Here is a 17,074-nt window from a genome sequence, read left to right as displayed (position 1 = left end):
GAAAACCACAAAAACATGCAATTTGGTTAAATATTTGGTAATTTCAAATTTTGGCAATTTGGTAATTCCAAATTGGCCTATCTGCTTCTCTTACCTCCCTAAAAACGGTTTAGTCCGAGCTAAATAATTGATTAATTATTCAGTCTGTGACGAACATCAGATGGACCCAATAAAATTGTAAGTCCCACATTCCTGCACAACCGGAGGCTGCAGTTTCAGGATCCCAGTTCTAGGACCGCAGTTTCAGGACCATAGTTTTCTGTTACAGTGCCACCTACCAAACTGGATCACCAAAAACACTCATTTAACCCCTTTCGCGGCAAAGATCACAGACATCCCCATATTATTGTTGTTCAACATTCATTACTCGTTAAAACAACAGACTCTTACTTATTTGATCTGGACAAACTGAACATCATTAGAAAGATTTAAGACTCCAGCTTCGATAGTTGACCACTGTTTATGATAAAACTGGTTTGCAGTGACATTAATTTATGACAGGAGTGCAAAATTATTTATCTGTAGCGTTCGTTATTTTGAATAGAAATCATCACTCATAAAGCAGTCATTCACGTCTTCTCCAGTTTATTTGTCTTCACATACATGCAGCATCCGTCAGGGTTCTTAGTCCAATGGTGCGCATATTTGGAGAAATGACTAAATTAACTAAAATAAAATAAAACTAAATTATGCGATCTGAAGCTCAAACAGCGAACACAGCGTGATCTGTGTCTCCTCTTTCTGTTCCACCACATCCCAAAGATGCTCTATTGGGTTGAGATCTGATGACTGTGGGGGCCATTTTAGTACAGTGAACTCATTGTCATGTTCAAGAAACCAATTTGAAATGATTCGAGCTTTGTGACATGATGCATTATCCTGCTGAAAGTAGCCATCAGAGGATGGGTACATGGTGGCCATAAAGGGATGGATATGGTCAGAAACAATGCTCAGGTAGGCCGTGGCATTTAAACGATGCCCAATTGGCACTAAGGGGCCTAAAGTGTGCTAAGAAAACATCCCCCACACCATTACACCACCACCACCACCAGCATGCACAGTGGTAACAAGGCATGATGGATCCATGTTCTCATTCTGTTTACGCCAAATTCTGACTCTACCATCTGAATGTCTCAACAGATATCGAGAATCATCAGACCAGGCAACATTTTTCCAGTCTTCAACTGTCCAATTTTGGTGAGCTCTTGCAAAATGTAGCCTCTTTTTCCTATTTGTAGTGGAGATGAATGGTACCCGGTGGGGTCTTCTGCTGTTGTAGCCCATCCGCCTCAAGGTTGTGCGTGTTGTGGCTTCACAAATGCTTTGCTGCATACCTCGGTTGTAACGAGTGGTTATTTCAGTCAAAGTTGCTCTTCTATCAGCTTGAATCAATCGGCCCATTCTCCTCTGACCTCTAGCATCAACAAGGCATTTTCGCCCACAGGACTGCCGTATACTGGATGTTTTTCCCTTTTCACACCATTCTTTGTAAACCCTAGAAATGGTTGTGCGTGAAAATCCCAGTAACTGAGCAGATTGTGAAATACTTAGACCGGCCCGTCTGGCACCAACAACCATGCCACGCTCAAAATTGCTTAAATCGCCTTTCTTTCCCATTCTGACATTCAGTTTGGACTTCGAGAGAATGTCTTGACCAGGACCACACCCCTAAATGCATTGAAGTAACTGCCATGTGATTAGTTGATTAGATAATTGCATTAATGAGAAATTGAACAGGTGTTCCTAATAATCCTTTAGGTGAGTGTATATATATCTAACAAGATTTAAGATACTAGGTGGATCTTGATACTATGCACAAACTAAACCACCTGGATCCTAGAACTGCGGTCCTGAAACCACAGCCGCCGCTATATCATCCAGTTCGGTAGGTGGCGCTGTGACACAAAACTAGGGAACTCCTGGAACTGCGGTCCTAGAACTGGGGTCCTAAAACCATAGATATCCATAATAAAGGCTAGATGTCTTACGACGGAGTCTCTATCGTCATCACCGGCGGCCATCTTGTCACAGGCAAGCTTTCTGGCGGGCTCTGTGGTACCTGATAGGATGAGTGATCAGCACGAACACAAATACTCTTATCTCGTTGAAATCTTGACGGATTTACAAACGGTTTGGTTTCTTACAAACGTTATTAACGTGGCTATAATTCTGGATGATTATTTATTTATACTCTTGTAAGTCCGTCTAATTCGATCCAAGGGCGGCATTCAAATTAGCGGTGAAGGTCTCAACGCGCGTTCCGTCTCTTCCAATGGCAAAGGGATTTTTAATTAAATGTAATACTTTTTATCTTATGTATTAACTCGTTTCATCTGACTCCATAAAATGAAAGTGTTTTTCAATGATATCTGTGCATCATTAAGTATACGTTAATGTTTGACTGTTTCTTTTAACTCCAATGAAAATAATATCAAAGTCTGTTAGAATAATCAAATATAACAATTTATTATGTCAGGTAAAAGTATTATGCCAATTTCATAATCAGTTCAAATATCATCAATACAAAACATCAAATGCTCTAGGATAAGAGAAATAGATGCAAACCCAACATTTAAGAACTACATGAGCTAAACCTCACGGGCTATCTGAAATACAGAAAAAGCCCTGATCTTCCAGTTGCATTTCCTTATATACCATGACCTTATTTCATATGTAAGTTCCAGTGGAAATTTACTGGTAGGTAACCATTTGCTTAGTTGTAATTTGCATTCAAACAAAAGGCCAGAAGGTGTTAACTCCAAGACAAACCCTTCTGTGTGAAGGATATTTCTATATTCTTAATAACCTTATTACCTTTTGTTTTACTTCTTTTGGAATGAGACACTCGTACCAGCCACCCTGAGACCTTTAAAATGATACTAAACACAATCCTTAATGATAATCATTCACATTAAAACCATACATATATTCTTATGTGAGTTTCAGGTGATCTGCAAGAGTGGGGGGAAGCTGTGTGTGTGTGTGTGTGTGTGTGTGTGTGTGTGTGTGTGTGTGTGTGTGTGTGTGTGTGTGTGTGTGTGTGTGTGTGTGTGTGTGTGTGTGTGTGTGTGTGTGTGTGTGTGTGTGTGTGTGTGTGTGTGTGTGTGTGTGTGTGTGTGTGTGAGAGAGTTGTTCACATGTTAATTTGCAAGCAAGGTCCTTTGTCTTCGGAGACCAGTGGTCAGATAATTTCTCTTTAACCAGTTTTCCAGTCTTACACTCTTATTATTCTTAAGTATACAGTGTCATAACTACATCTCTGACGTTTATAACAAACCAAACCGTTTGAAAATCGGTAGAAAATTGAGCAAGTTATGGTTATTTAAAAAGTACATGCACCATTAAAACACAATGTTACGAGTGAGCGAGCTGCCTGTGACAAGATGGCCGCCAGGTGCGGACGTCGACCTCCATTGGCCAGCAGCGCGGACGAGACATCTAGCCTTTATTATGGATATCTATGCCTAAAACTGCAGCCTCCGGTTGTGCAGGAACATACTACTGCTCCAGCTTGTGAAAAGAACCAATCAGAGTTGAGGCGGCAGCTGCCTGAAGTTAACGACAAACTTGGTGGAAGAGCAGGAGACTAATGGTGCGTTCATGTGCTATGGTAATTATGGTAAATACCAAAAGCCAACGTGGAAAATGCACATGAACACCCCCTCATGTGGTATTTTCCACTGGGAAGCTCGTAGAATATTTTGATGCACGAGTTGCCGAGATGAGATAACCTTTGACCTTTTCAAAATGGCGGAGAGCAATGGTAAAAATATGTACTATTTTATGATCTAGAAAATATACAGCATATTATTTACCGTTTGAATTTTGATCAATCATTTTCTTGCTGTAGCAGATGACTTAAGCAATCTGAAATAGTTTTAGCTAAATAACAGGTCTGGATCTCCATCTTTTTACCACATTATGACAACAAAAGCACTTGAACGCAAGACGCTGGTAAATACCAGTTCACAAGTGGAAAATATCATATTTTCCATAGCACGTGAACGCAGCATAACTGACTGAAAAATGTCGGGGGAAAAGAAAACATAAATCAGGGTACCAGAAATGCCATGAAAAGAAGGAGAGGGAGGCCAGGAGAGTTGTTGTATCCCAGTCGATCAAGAAGTTCTTAAAGACAGGTTGTTATTTCGCTGGGAATAAGAAAACTACCGTCTACACTACAGCCTGCCGGGTACTGTCACTTTTCATTATCGGTGCGGACCACAATCGACCGAATGATTATCTTACGTGGTCAAAATTCCTGTCTTTTTACACTATTGTAAATGGAGTTAAAAAATTTAGTCACGACGCATTGCATTATGCACCTGACCTGCCGGCTGATGATGTATTTATTACATCAAGAAAACACAAATACAACACACTGCACTTGGATGAAAAAATGTATTAGCTTTATTTAATAATATAACCAGTTCCATATTATCTTTATTAAAAAATAAGACAATAAATGATTTAATTTTTTTAAATTTGACTGCATTCTTGTCAATTTCTAAATGTGTACTTTTTGATTTATGAAATATAACAGACGGGGGGGGGGGGGGGGGGGGAGACATTATTTTGCTGTTACTTTTTAAAAAAAATGTTTTATTATTATTTAACAATTTCTTGCTTTTTGTCAGTTTTTATTAGTTGTAATTTTTATATAAACATTTAACTTTTAAAATAAAGGTTTTATAATATCACCATCTTCTGTTATATGAGGGCCCCCATGCTCATCTATTGTACAGTATATGATATTGGTGGAGGGTGGTAGGGGCCCACATCAAGATTTTTTCAGGGGTTCCCGAATCCTCTAGTTACGGCCCTGCTCAGAGCAGAACGCTAAAGGTGATGATACACAGGGCAACTTTTTGAGCAATGTTGCTGGGCAATGTTGGCGTCAACGGGCAACCAGATGAGACACGGGGCCCACGACCGATCTAAATTATCCAGATAGAAATGTATTGCCTATTTTCAATGGGAAAGTGCCCAAGCAACAATCGCTCGGCAAGATTGCCCAGCAACATTGCTCAAAAAGTTGCCCTGTGTATCATCACCTAAAGACACAAAATCAAAGGCTCTCTCTCACACAGACGCAAATGTCTCTTTCTCTGACATATCTGTAAATGATGGAGACTGTAGCGATCATTTCTGTTGCTTTCTTCACAGTCCTTTCTCTGGGTCACAAACAAAGATAAATCGCTCGACAGTTTTTGTCACAAAATTGCCTAGATAAAATTACAAATAAATCAGTAATATTTTGACACGTATATGTCATCATTTTCCAGCAGTGTTCATTCATTTTTAGTCTTTATGGTCTTGTTTCAAGGATTAAAATATTAAATGGATTTTTGTAAATAAAACAGGATGTTTTACAAGAACACTTTTCTACTTCTATTTCTACTTCAAAATGTTGTTTAATTCAATGTGTTACTTGCTATTTCTTTGTAATTATTTGTGAAATTTGCTAGCAATTTTTGAGTGCAAATCGTTTTAAATTAAATCTGCCACGTTTTTTTCAGTGTATAATTTCCAGCTATTATTGCAAACGTTTGATGAAAAAATGTACTGTATGTGTGCAAAAAATGGATAATAATAAAAGTTATTAATACAAATAATAATAAATAATAAATGTAAAAATTCCAAAATAAAATTAGACAATTTAAATTAGAGATGTAAATATAAAATCATCCATTTAAAATCATTATTTTTTTTTTTTTTTTTTTTTTTTTTAAATCTGAACCTTTGGCCTAACCACTAACTAGCTACTAATACTACTAATATTAAAATAAATCCTTACTGTTGAGTCCTGTATGATGCACCACATTTTGCTGCTCCGTGAGTTGAGGTGAGCAATGTTTTCGAAACAACCAGACTTACAATTTTTGCCTGGTGGATGAACCTGGTGAAAGATACCCCCCTAGAGACTTATGATAGAGATATATGATAGAGACTTTAGAGTGGCCACTCAAAACCCCTTAGCAACCGACCAGAACAATTTAGCATTGTGGCTGCAGGTTTTGTCTGGACAGGCATCACTTGGCATCTGTTGTCTTCTGAAAATATTACATTCTAGTTGGGTGCTACTGGCTGACATGATTACTTATCTCTTGAAAGCAAAATAACACTTGCAAAATTACAAGCCTGGCAAAAGAAATAGCATTAAACAAAACAAATTTTGACAGACAGTATAATAACAAGCAGTCAAAGAAAACGAGTGTGTTACATGAGATGGTCTTGCTTCCCCAAAGTGCTTGAATTAGTTGTGGAGGAGCTGTGTTGTAATATTGTGTTGTATTACATTTATTAGTCTAATACATTCACGGAAGACGTCGCGTCCCCACACGTCCAGCCGGGTGCTGCTCAGAGATCCACCCTGTCCTAGGAAAACAGGGGAAAGGTCATGCTGGCGGAGTCATGTCTGGGAAATATGAAAATCTCTCATTTGTAATTGCAATCACACAACATTCCTCCTTCTCCTCTAAGGAGAGGAATCACGACAGGACGAGGCAATCACAACATGTCTGATTACAAAATCAGACCTAATGTAGAAATGAGAGCCACCCATCAGGCTTCATTGTGTTCCGTATGAATGGGAGATGCCGATTGGTGGGATATACGCGAATATTTATTGTCTTGAAGAGTCCTTACCAGGCAGTAGCTGTAAACCAGCCACTCTAACCAAACAACTGTTGGTGGAAACTGGATCTCTGCCCCGTACTGTCATGCAGAGCTGCAGATCAGTGCTTGTTTACCAAGCATGCACAAAGCCTGCCGCAGAGAAAGCGGATCTTTTGTTTAGCCATTTGATGAAGTTTGCCACAGGCTGATGTATTTAGGTCAGACCGTGTGGATTGAGTCAGTTGTTCTGTGAAAAGATGAAGATCAGAGTTTACGTGCCAATTGTGGACAAATATTTTGTTATATAGTGGTGTGATGTCTGTCCTGTCGGATTGTGTCAGCACAATGTTTGTAAGTCCAATGGGCTGGCGAAGGTTAACCATATTATTACGGTTAATTTTATTTTTCATTCTGCTTTCTAAAGACTGCCCGGAAATAATTTGATTAATCACAACTGTTATTGACAGTAGTTCAAATACCAGTATGACATGAAAAGCAAATCTCCACAGTGTTTTGTCTGTCTCAGACCTTGCAAGATACTTACATTATTTCTGTATGCAACACTGTACAATCTTTCTGGGTTTTTCTCTTAGCTTCCGTTACCATTATTTTGTGTACGGGGTGTTGCAAAGCGATATTCTTTCCTTGTCAAACTTTTTCTTTATAGATGATTTGTTTCACTCAAATGTACATAACATTATGGAAGTAACTACTTCTGTTTCATTTCAACTTTAAGGGTAGAAAAAAAGATGTGCTATCTAAATACTTAGTGCCGTGTATATATATATAAATTTGCTCTGGCTTCAATATAGCAACAATATACAATCCACAAAGCCAATATTAAAATCCCCTAATACTACAAAAAAAATTTAAATAAATAAACTGTATATAATGTCATGCTTTTTCACACAGTCTTGTATAGCTATCTTCAGTTTAATGGAGATTCTAGAACAATGGAGAATGATGGAGGAGTAAATGCAGAAGAGTAGATGCTAGAGGATGTGTGTGTGTGAAGGACGGTCTCTGAAGCGGCAGGCCGTGACTGTCAGGGAGACAGTGAGAGTGACAGCAGCTCCAGTGTGCTGAAGGTATTTCAGCTCCATCTTACAGCTGCTGTCCTCCACTGTGATGAGGACGTGGGCACTGCCTGCATAATCGCAATTAATAGACTAACAGCTGGAAAAGTGTGTGTGTGTGTGTATGTGTGATGGAGTCACTGAGCACAGAAGTGTGCGGAGTGCACATTTCTGTGGATGTCTGTCATATCTTCTGTGTGTGTGTGTGAGAGATGATGGTCTTTTGTCAGCTAGTCTGGAGTGTGTATGCAGCTGTCAAGGGGTGGAAAAGATGCAAGTGTGGCTGTCAGTCGGAATCCATGTATTTGTGCGTGTGTGTGTGAATAGAGAATCCAGAATGTGTGTGCGTCAGGCAGTCTAGGGATCAGAACAGTCTCATATGAATGCAGTGAGGCTTCCTCGGGAGCAACAGGAGGCAGTGTGAGAGAGAAACGCAATTTGCTTTTATGTTTTGTAATATTTACCTTGATTTTATCGCGCGTAATTGCTTCAGCAACACAAATACACTTGTCATGATTACAAAGCCGTTCGATATTTATTTTTGGCGAGTCTGACAGAGAGAAACGATGAAGCTAATGCAAATGTAGGCGTGTTAGTACCCCGGTCACAGGAGCGGCTGGGGTCCCACTAGAGAGACCGCCGAAACACCGCTGCAGCGCTAATGAAGATTTGAGCAGCCGGCTGATGGGAATGTTGGCAATAAAGAGGCAATTTATGCAATTCGGATCCCATCATCAGTTGCCTTGTGTGCCGTTCACCTGCACGCACAAGCCATTCGTTTTTTTGTAGCAAAAACTGATCAATAAATAAGTGAGGGTTGTGGATGTGAGTCGGTCTGGTGCCGGGGTGATGCTTTTGTGGGACTGACTGAAGCTCTAAACAGAGATGCAAGCAGGTCTGACAACAGGTGTTCCTCTCCTGTCTCGCTCACAACACCCCAGCAGAGGAAGCGCCCTGTCAAGAGAACCAATCAGATTAAAGCGTCCCATTTGATGGGGACATCAGATAAGAGAGGCAACAAAAGCATTCTGCCTGACAAACATTTATCAAATGGTTAGAACTAAAATAACTAGAAATAATGGGAGAGAAATGGAACATAATGTTTAATGTTAAGTTATATTTGACATTTAAAAGATTATCTGGTTACCATGTTAGGTTTTGTGGTTACCATTGTGCTGAAGAGTAGAATGCGTTAGGTTGTGGGTGAAAAGACTCCTGCCCTTCTATTCCCTTTCAACTCCATTTCGCACTTTAAATGATACTTTGCCACCTGTCACCTGGCCATGCCCACCTCACCTGTTGCCTATAAATTGATTGTGAATCCTTTGGCTCATTCTTTGCACTCTCTCCTGGCACTCTGATGCATAACTGTGTGCATCTTTATGAATTACCACACAGACAATGCATTGACCCAAAGTCAACCTGCATGATGCAATAAAATACTACTGGTGTTGAAAAAAGTCCTTGCCTTCTCCCTGCCTCATTCATCGTTCCATATCATTTGACGTCTTCTGACAGAGACTCTGTTTGCTCACCAAACCTTACTCTACCTGAACCATTTCCATCACCCTACAGTTCCTACAATGGTCCTTCGAGCCGGAGACTGAGTGAGGGTTACCATGGCAGGCATTGGTATGGATGAAAAAGATGAAGGAGAGTTGGAGTTGAAGAGGGCTCTCCCAGTCACAACCCGTAGCACCTTATCAAGGCGGGAGAGACACCAACCTGACCGCTATGGCTTCCTGGCTCCGGTTGGAAAAGCCTCTAGTAAGCCCAAGAGCCTCCCTCATCACAGCCAAGCAACTAAACCATCTAACACGACAGCAGTCGAGGATGGAGACGTGGAGGAGGAAGAGGAGACCGAAGCCGATATGAGGTAGTAGTGAAGGAAGAAGAAATCACCCACTATTATGTCCAGCCCAAATCGCCAGAGGATCATTCAGTTCCACAACTAGCCACACAACCAGCTCCACCCTCACAGGGAGAGGGGAGACCTAAAAGATCTAGAGGCAAGAGGGATAAGCAGGAGTCATTACCCAGGTCGAAGAAAGCCACCTCTTATACTTACACATATGGCAGTGGAAGTTCCCGAAGCTCGTGTAAGAGGAACCAGGTGGAGCTCACCCCTCTACAGGCAGCCATGATTGAGGAGAGGAGGAAACGTGGAGAATTACAAGAGACCCAAATTCAAATCCAGGAGGAACAAGCCCTAGATGGCCGGACTCTAGAACTGGACAGGCAAGCACAAGCCGCTTTGACGGAGAGAGAGAGGATGTCCCGATCTCTGACTCTACAGTGACGGCTGCGGAGAGTTCAACGAGAATTGGAAGAGGCTCGGCTAATAACCTCATTCACCGTAGAAGTGACCATAGAACATCCAACTGCTCTGCCATCACCTCGAGAGTTGGTTCCTTTTTCAATGAGCTCCAGAGTTTTGGATTCAGGTGAACCTGTCAACCTGGTTTCGGAGCAGCAAGCTCCCTGTGTTAGTCCTCAAATATCTGTCTCCGATTCCGTTCCAGTGAATCAGCCAACCACTTCGTTCCAATCTTTACCTCAGCATGTGAATCCGGTGAGTCAGGCTGAGACTCTCCCGCCTGTTCAAGGGATCCACCCCGCAGTTCCGACGTCTAGTCCAGAGCAGACAACTCCTTCACCTCCTTTGTTCCTCCATTTAGTGCGGACCGTACCTCGTCCTGCCCAGATTCAAAGACCCTCAGATCCAGTTCCTAAAATGCCTGCACCTCTTTCCTTGCTTAAGCCCAATGAAAGGACCTCAGAGGGAGCTAGTATCATGGAGCTGTTAGTAGCCACTGCTTTTGGCATTCCCAAGCCAAAACTGCCTTATTTTGAGAGTGGAAGAGAAAGTGACTTTGTTTTGCTTAAAATGGCATTGGAGAATCTGTTAGATATTCATGCTCACCTCTCTGAATAATATAAGTTCCAGGTTTTAATGGACCACTTGAGACTGAACCCTACTGCGTACAAGCTAGCAAAGTCTTATATGCACGCCTCAACTCCCTATACATCTGCTCTTGCTGCCCTTAAGACAAAGTATGGCCAGCCACGGCAGTTGGTCCAAAGTGAACTAGCTGACATCCTTCATTCACCACCTGTCAGATTCGGAGACAGCCATACATTCCAAGATTTTGCTCTTTCTGTACAATCATTGATCGGCATGCTGCGGTCGGTGGACGGTGCAGGTGGAAGTGAGTTGCGGTGTGGCTCTCATGTTGACAGGCTACTAACCAAGCTTCTTCTTCATTACCGGGACAGTTTCGTTGAGCACTGTTTGAATCGTGGCATCCTGAAAGATGGCGCAAAACAAACATATACCTTAGAAGACTTCTCTGCCTGGCTCCAGGTGAAAGCCAGGGCCAAGAGTATTGCCCAACAAGTTTCAGTCCCTGCTTCAATGGAAAAACGAGAGCCAGTCGAGAAGAGTCAAGGGAGAAGGGTGACGCCTACCACTATGTTCCTAAGCAACACAGCCACTGTGGAAAGCCAGCCAAGTGTTCAAGGAGGCTGTAGGATGACCATCCTTGGTAAACCCAAGTTCCAACCTTTCTGTCCATACTGTAACAACAACGACAACTTCCTGGGAACCTGTCCAAAAGTGAAAGAGTTTAGCCCATTGGAACTGAGAACTTTGGATAGAGAAGAATGATCGTTGCTACAGATGTGCCCGCTGCCATAAGCCGGATAAATGCACCCTAAAAAAGCCTTGCAACACCTGCAGCGGACTGCATCTCACCATCCTGCATAGCATTGCACGTCAACTGGCCACACACCCACAACGCCCAGAGACCTCGGCTACAGCAGACATTCTCAATGTGCTCATCCGGGAACCCTGTATTGAGGGCACACTGTACATTGATCAGCCAAACCGATCTCCTTGGGTGATGTTGAAGGTAGTTCCGGTCTTACTCATCAAGGCCCGGCAGAGGCTGCAGACGTATGCCATACTTGATGATGGCTCAGAACGAACAATCATTCTAACCTCTGCAGCGTCCCAGCTACAACTTAAAGGCCCAAAAGAGAGCCTTAATCTCAGAACCGTGCGGCACGAAGTAATTCCCATGAGTGGTGAGACCATCTCCTGTCATATCTCCCCAGTAAGCCAGAGGAAGAAGAAGATTAGTTTTCCTATAACCAATGCCTTTACTGCCCTAGTCCTTAACCTGGCTGAGCATTCTTGTTGTGCCTCTGACCTGCAGAGGGAATATTCCCACCTGCGAGGCTTACCCTTACCGGACTTTGTCCATGCTCAGCCATTAATCTTAATAGGCTCAGATCATTCCCACTTGTTGGTGCCCAACGAGCCTGTCCGTATTGGACCTTATGGAGGACCCATCGCCGTTCATACTGCCCTGGGATGGGCTGTTCAAGGCCCATCCAATGCCGTACCTCGATCTCCTCTTTCGACTGCACAAGCCTTGTTCACTCTTTGTGATCGTGTATCCTGCCCGGCTACTGTGGAGTTGATGGAGAATGTGGAGAGACTGTGGAGACTGGATTCCTTCCCACACCGTACAGAGAATGAAGTAACCCGATCTAAACAAGATAATGTTTGCCTGGAACTGCTTGAGACTAAGACTGCCATTAAAGAAGTAGGCGAGGTATTGCGGTATGCTACCCCACTGCTCAGAGCAGTGGGGTAGCATTCGTGACTATTTGCCTAACCTACAACCCAGAGGAAAGTGGCTGAGGGAAGTCCAGAATCTCGAAGTAGGGAAGACTGTTCTGATCTTTGACCCACAACTGCCTCGGGCCTCTTGGCCAACAGGGCGTGTCACCACCGTCACGACCGGGAGGGATGGGCGTGTCCGGTCAGTGGACGTCCAAGTTGGCAGTCGGATTTACACAAGACCAGTGTCACGTTTGATGGCGCTTCCGGAGCTGGCAGAGGAATGAGTCTTTTTCCCAGGAGGAATTGATCCCAATTCCGGGGCGGCTATGAAAAGACTGCTGCCCTTCTATTCCCTTTCAACTCCATTTTGCTCTTTCAATGATACTTTGCCACCTGTCACCTGGCCACGCACACCTCACCTGTTGCCTATAAATTGATTGTGAACCCTTTGGCTCATTCTTTGCACTCTCTCCTGGCACTCTGATGCATAACTGTGTGCATCTTTATGAATTACCACATAGACAATGCATTGACCCAAAGTCAACCTGCATGATGCAATAAAATACTACTGGTGTTGAAAAAAGTCCTTGCCTTCTCCCTGCCTCATTCATCGTTCCATATCATTTTACGTCTTCTGACCGAGACTCTGTTTGCTCACCAAACCTCACTCTACCTGAACCATTTCCATCACCCTACAGTTCCTACAGTGGGTTGCTTCATCAAGTTCATTTTACTCACTTTAAGTGCTTATTGGTATAATGTATTGACAAATGGTAGCCTTCACCTAATTTCTTTTAGCTGTTTAATTTAATCTTTACTCAACACATGGAATGAAATCTACCCAAACGAATTGATTGCAAATTACCTCAACTTTGAGTAGATTCTGTAGGTTTGTTTTTACAGAATTCGTAATATAGAATCAAATTAAATCAGTTTGATTCAGATGAGCCAAATAGACTCATATCAAATCTGAGCTGCCTTGAACTTATCGTCTGCCACTTTCATTGACTTTAATGAGTAACTTTTCATAAAGCACCTGCTTATTGGGGTATCCATCAATATGGACAATATTTGGGCACTCTGTTGTGTTGATTTCATGGCACAATCCTTTTCACAATCTCATTCTGTCTCTCAGCCTCCTGTTGTTCCTTGGAGCATGATGGAGTGTTTTCATTTTCATCTTGATCATCACCAGAAAAATGCTGCTCATTAGGCCTAGTCTTTTGATAAATGGCAAGACAACGTCATATTTTGTGGGAAATCATACAGTGGTCCATCTGGTTAAAACCTGGTTAGACTTTTTCATGTCTGGTGCTGCTGTGGGACTAGTCCTGATGGTTTAGCTAAATAATACAAAGATGTCTGGAAAACAATCTCATCTGGCTCAGTCAAAAAAAGATTAAATGTTCGAAGCTCCCAACAATCTTGCTCATGAAATGCAATTTTCGCAAATAGCGCTGGATGTGTGGAACCTGAAATACATATTTTCACTAAACAATCAGCAGTAATATGCCAGCATACGTCGATTTTCTTTTTTGAATGACTTTTATTTTCAATATCATTTCCCCAGTCCAAATAACACCCCATAATCATTTTACAAACATTTGATGGTGTTTATAGAAAGACAGCCCATTTCATTTTAACATCTTATTAATAGCAACTTGAGAGAGTACTAAATGTACAGATTCATTCTGATGACAGCTGCATTTACAGTGGCCAAAACACAGAGAGCTTTAGAACAAGAATCAAAATCAATGTCACCTGGAAATGTAACTTTACCAATACCTACAAAAAGAGAAAGAGAGAGACTCAAAGACACAAAATAAAAGTACACAGCACTATTTCGACACAGAGACTGTTAGTTCATACAGCATCCGTGTATGTGTTTTCATGTGTTTTCTTGTTTATTGTGTTGTGTACTATATTCATAGATCTTATATAAAAGCAAAAGAGGTACTCATCGATATATTAGACACAAATATAAAAAGTTAAGGTACACAAAGTACAAAGTTTTTTATTTCTATGGCAACAACAGGACATGTGTCAGGTTGTTTTCGACTGGAATATGGAGCAATGTAATAAATTGTTCCTGCAGCAAATCAAAAGCCAAAGACCATCTCAGATACTCCCTGACTAAGCCTCAGCAAAGAGTTTCCGGTTTCTATGTTTAAGCGCTTTTTACGGATCTCTGTCACACAAGGAGGAATTTGGCATAATCTCTCCTGACAGCCCTGGGCTTTTTTGGGGGGGTGGGGTGGGGGGTTGGGAGTACGTTCTGCACCATATGAAACCTGTCATTGTGAAACATGACTCTGCAAATGTGCGTTGCTAATAATAATAATAATAATAAAAATAAAAAAATCTAACAGAACCGAAGCCAGATTCCTGTTCGTAAACATTAAATACTTGTCTTTTATAAAATAACATGTTCATAGATAGATGATGCCTGAGTATAGTACAACATGAAAACAAAAAATTACAACACAACAAAATAAGCCTTTACAATAAGCAGTGAGTGATTTACATGTCAACAATGAGGAGGGCTCTTATTTAGAAGCATTTTTTTCATATATATATATATAAGAAAAACAATATATTGCACTGGACTCAGCAGGTACAATTCAGAGAACGTTCTGATGAACTCTTAATGAATGAGAAAGCACATTCAGGTGTAACGCACAGATGAAAAAGGTCAATTGATAATTTCGCTAAGCTCCGCCCCCTTTGTTACCCGTTGCCCACTCAGACAAGCCTTACAGAACCTACCATAGGAAGTGATTGGAGATTTACATAAAAATTATGACTTGCAGTTAAATACAAAAAAAATATTCTTACATGGGATGGAATGAAAATTGCAAATTATGGTCATCCCCCATTTTTTAAAAAGGGATTGGGGGATTTGGGAAAGGGATTTTCCATTCTTTAAGGGATAGTTCACCCAAATGAAAATTCTGTCATTAATTACTCACCTTCATGTTGTTCCAAACCCATAAGACGTTCGTTAGATCTTTGAAGATCTTTATGATGAAATCTGAGAGCTTTCTGTCCCTCCATAAACAGCTACGCAACTACCACTTTGACGCTTCAAAAAATTTATAAAGAGATCATAAAACTAATCCATATGAATTGAGCCATTTAGTCCAAATTTTCTGAAGAGACACTATTGCTTTGGAAATTTGAGTTTGGAATGACATGATGGTGAGTAATTAATGACAGAATTTTCATTTTTGGGTGAACTAAACCCATAAGGATCTATTTAATTATGTAATAATGTTATGAAATCTAGGCAAAGTCAAGGCTAAATGACTAATGTTTTACTATAATATAATATAATATAATATATGGACATTCTATATTAAATTTTTTATTTCCTTAAAACTGCATTTAAAACTATCCAAACACACTTCAATAAACTTAAAGTAGAGCAAATGCTTGTCTTATGGCAAATGGCAACAGTTGCTAAGGTAGAATAGGTCAGTAGTGTTTAAGGCGGGGCTTAGCACAGAGTCAATTAACCTTTTATCCAGCTGAATATAATTCAACTGATTCTGAGCTCTGTGTCAAGACTGAAGAGCAAATCAACATTCCACACTCAGTCAAACTCCAGACATGTTTATCAGACTCACAGCACAAATCTTCTCCTCCTGTGCCGGCAGTCACATGGGCCTGTCGTCTGTTCAGGTTTATTGTTTTTTTTTTTAATTGACGTTCAGTTTATTGAGCTGTCGACTGAGATGATTTGGAGCCATTTTCCTTCTCTGGGAGAATGAGAATGACAAACATCTGAAGTGTTTTTTAATACAATTTAACCAACAAAACAAAAAGTGTCTCATTTAGCACATAGTTCTTCGGATGGATTTCGAACTGCCAATCTGCCGGACAATCAAGTAAACAAAAAACAATCTTACTCTAGAAACCGGCAAAATGCCTTCAATGCATCTCCCATGAAGATTCCTAGTGACGCAAGTGACCTGGAATATCCTAATTATTAAGACAACTACAGCTACAGCAGAAACAAGTGTTTTTGAGGCTTGGCACAACGTCTGTAACGTCTGCAGCGACTTATGCAATGTAAACAAAAACCTTTTTCAAAGCTTTTTCCACTGATCCTGTGAAAAAAGAAAGCTTACAAAAAAAAAATCACACAAGATAGAATAAAGGTAAATATATAGAAAAACACATTTACACATGTACATAATACAGAGCTTTAGTGTTCCATATGATATATGATTATTAAATATCTAACCTGATTGGCCAGTGTGGTTCACATGAACTGGTAAACTGGTCAATTAATTATGGACAATTGGGGGGGGGGGGGGGGGTGGGGGTTGACATAACTTTATATGTATTGCTGTCTTCTGAATATGAAAACAGGAATCACAACTCTCTACTGGTTATAAACATTTTGAGTAACATCTGAAAACCTATGATTAAATTTACTCCAAGACGATTCACTTTCAGTGACAGACTATTGCAAACAACTATTTTCCTCTTTCACAGTGTTTGCCTTTGTACAATATGTAATTGTAACCATTAAACATCTGTTTTTGGGATAAAATTATAGTTATCCTCCCTCTTATTTTCTATACTTATGTACAGAATACTGCTAGCCACAATGGAGCTCTTTGGTCTAGTGATGCTCGAGTAGAGTGTTGTGATCTCAGACACACACACGCACGCACGCATGCACGCACACACGCGCACACACACACACACACACACACACAACTCCAAATTGTTATCTATTTCC

The 17,074-nt window shown here is 41.0% G+C and overlaps 1 long non-coding RNA gene across 1 annotated transcript; it reads right to left on the bottom strand.

Moving 5' to 3' along the window:
* Positions 1-14,576: 14,576 nt before the first annotated feature.
* On the bottom strand, positions 14,577-16,018 carry LOC130086209 (uncharacterized). The gene is made up of 2 exons (XR_008807209.1): positions 15,294-16,018; positions 14,577-15,154 (listed from the first exon to the last, which is right to left on the bottom strand). It is a non-coding gene; the product is annotated as an uncharacterized LOC130086209 (long non-coding RNA).
* Between the last annotated feature and the right edge of the window lie 1,056 nt (positions 16,019-17,074).

This window comes from Rhinichthys klamathensis, unplaced genomic scaffold (genome assembly GCF_029890125.1).
Source record: "Rhinichthys klamathensis goyatoka isolate OS25496 unplaced genomic scaffold, OSU_Roscu_1.1 h1tg000094l_1, whole genome shotgun sequence".
NCBI lineage: Eukaryota > Metazoa > Chordata > Actinopteri > Cypriniformes > Leuciscidae > Rhinichthys > Rhinichthys klamathensis.
This window is presented reverse-complemented; position numbering and strand designations above follow the sequence as displayed.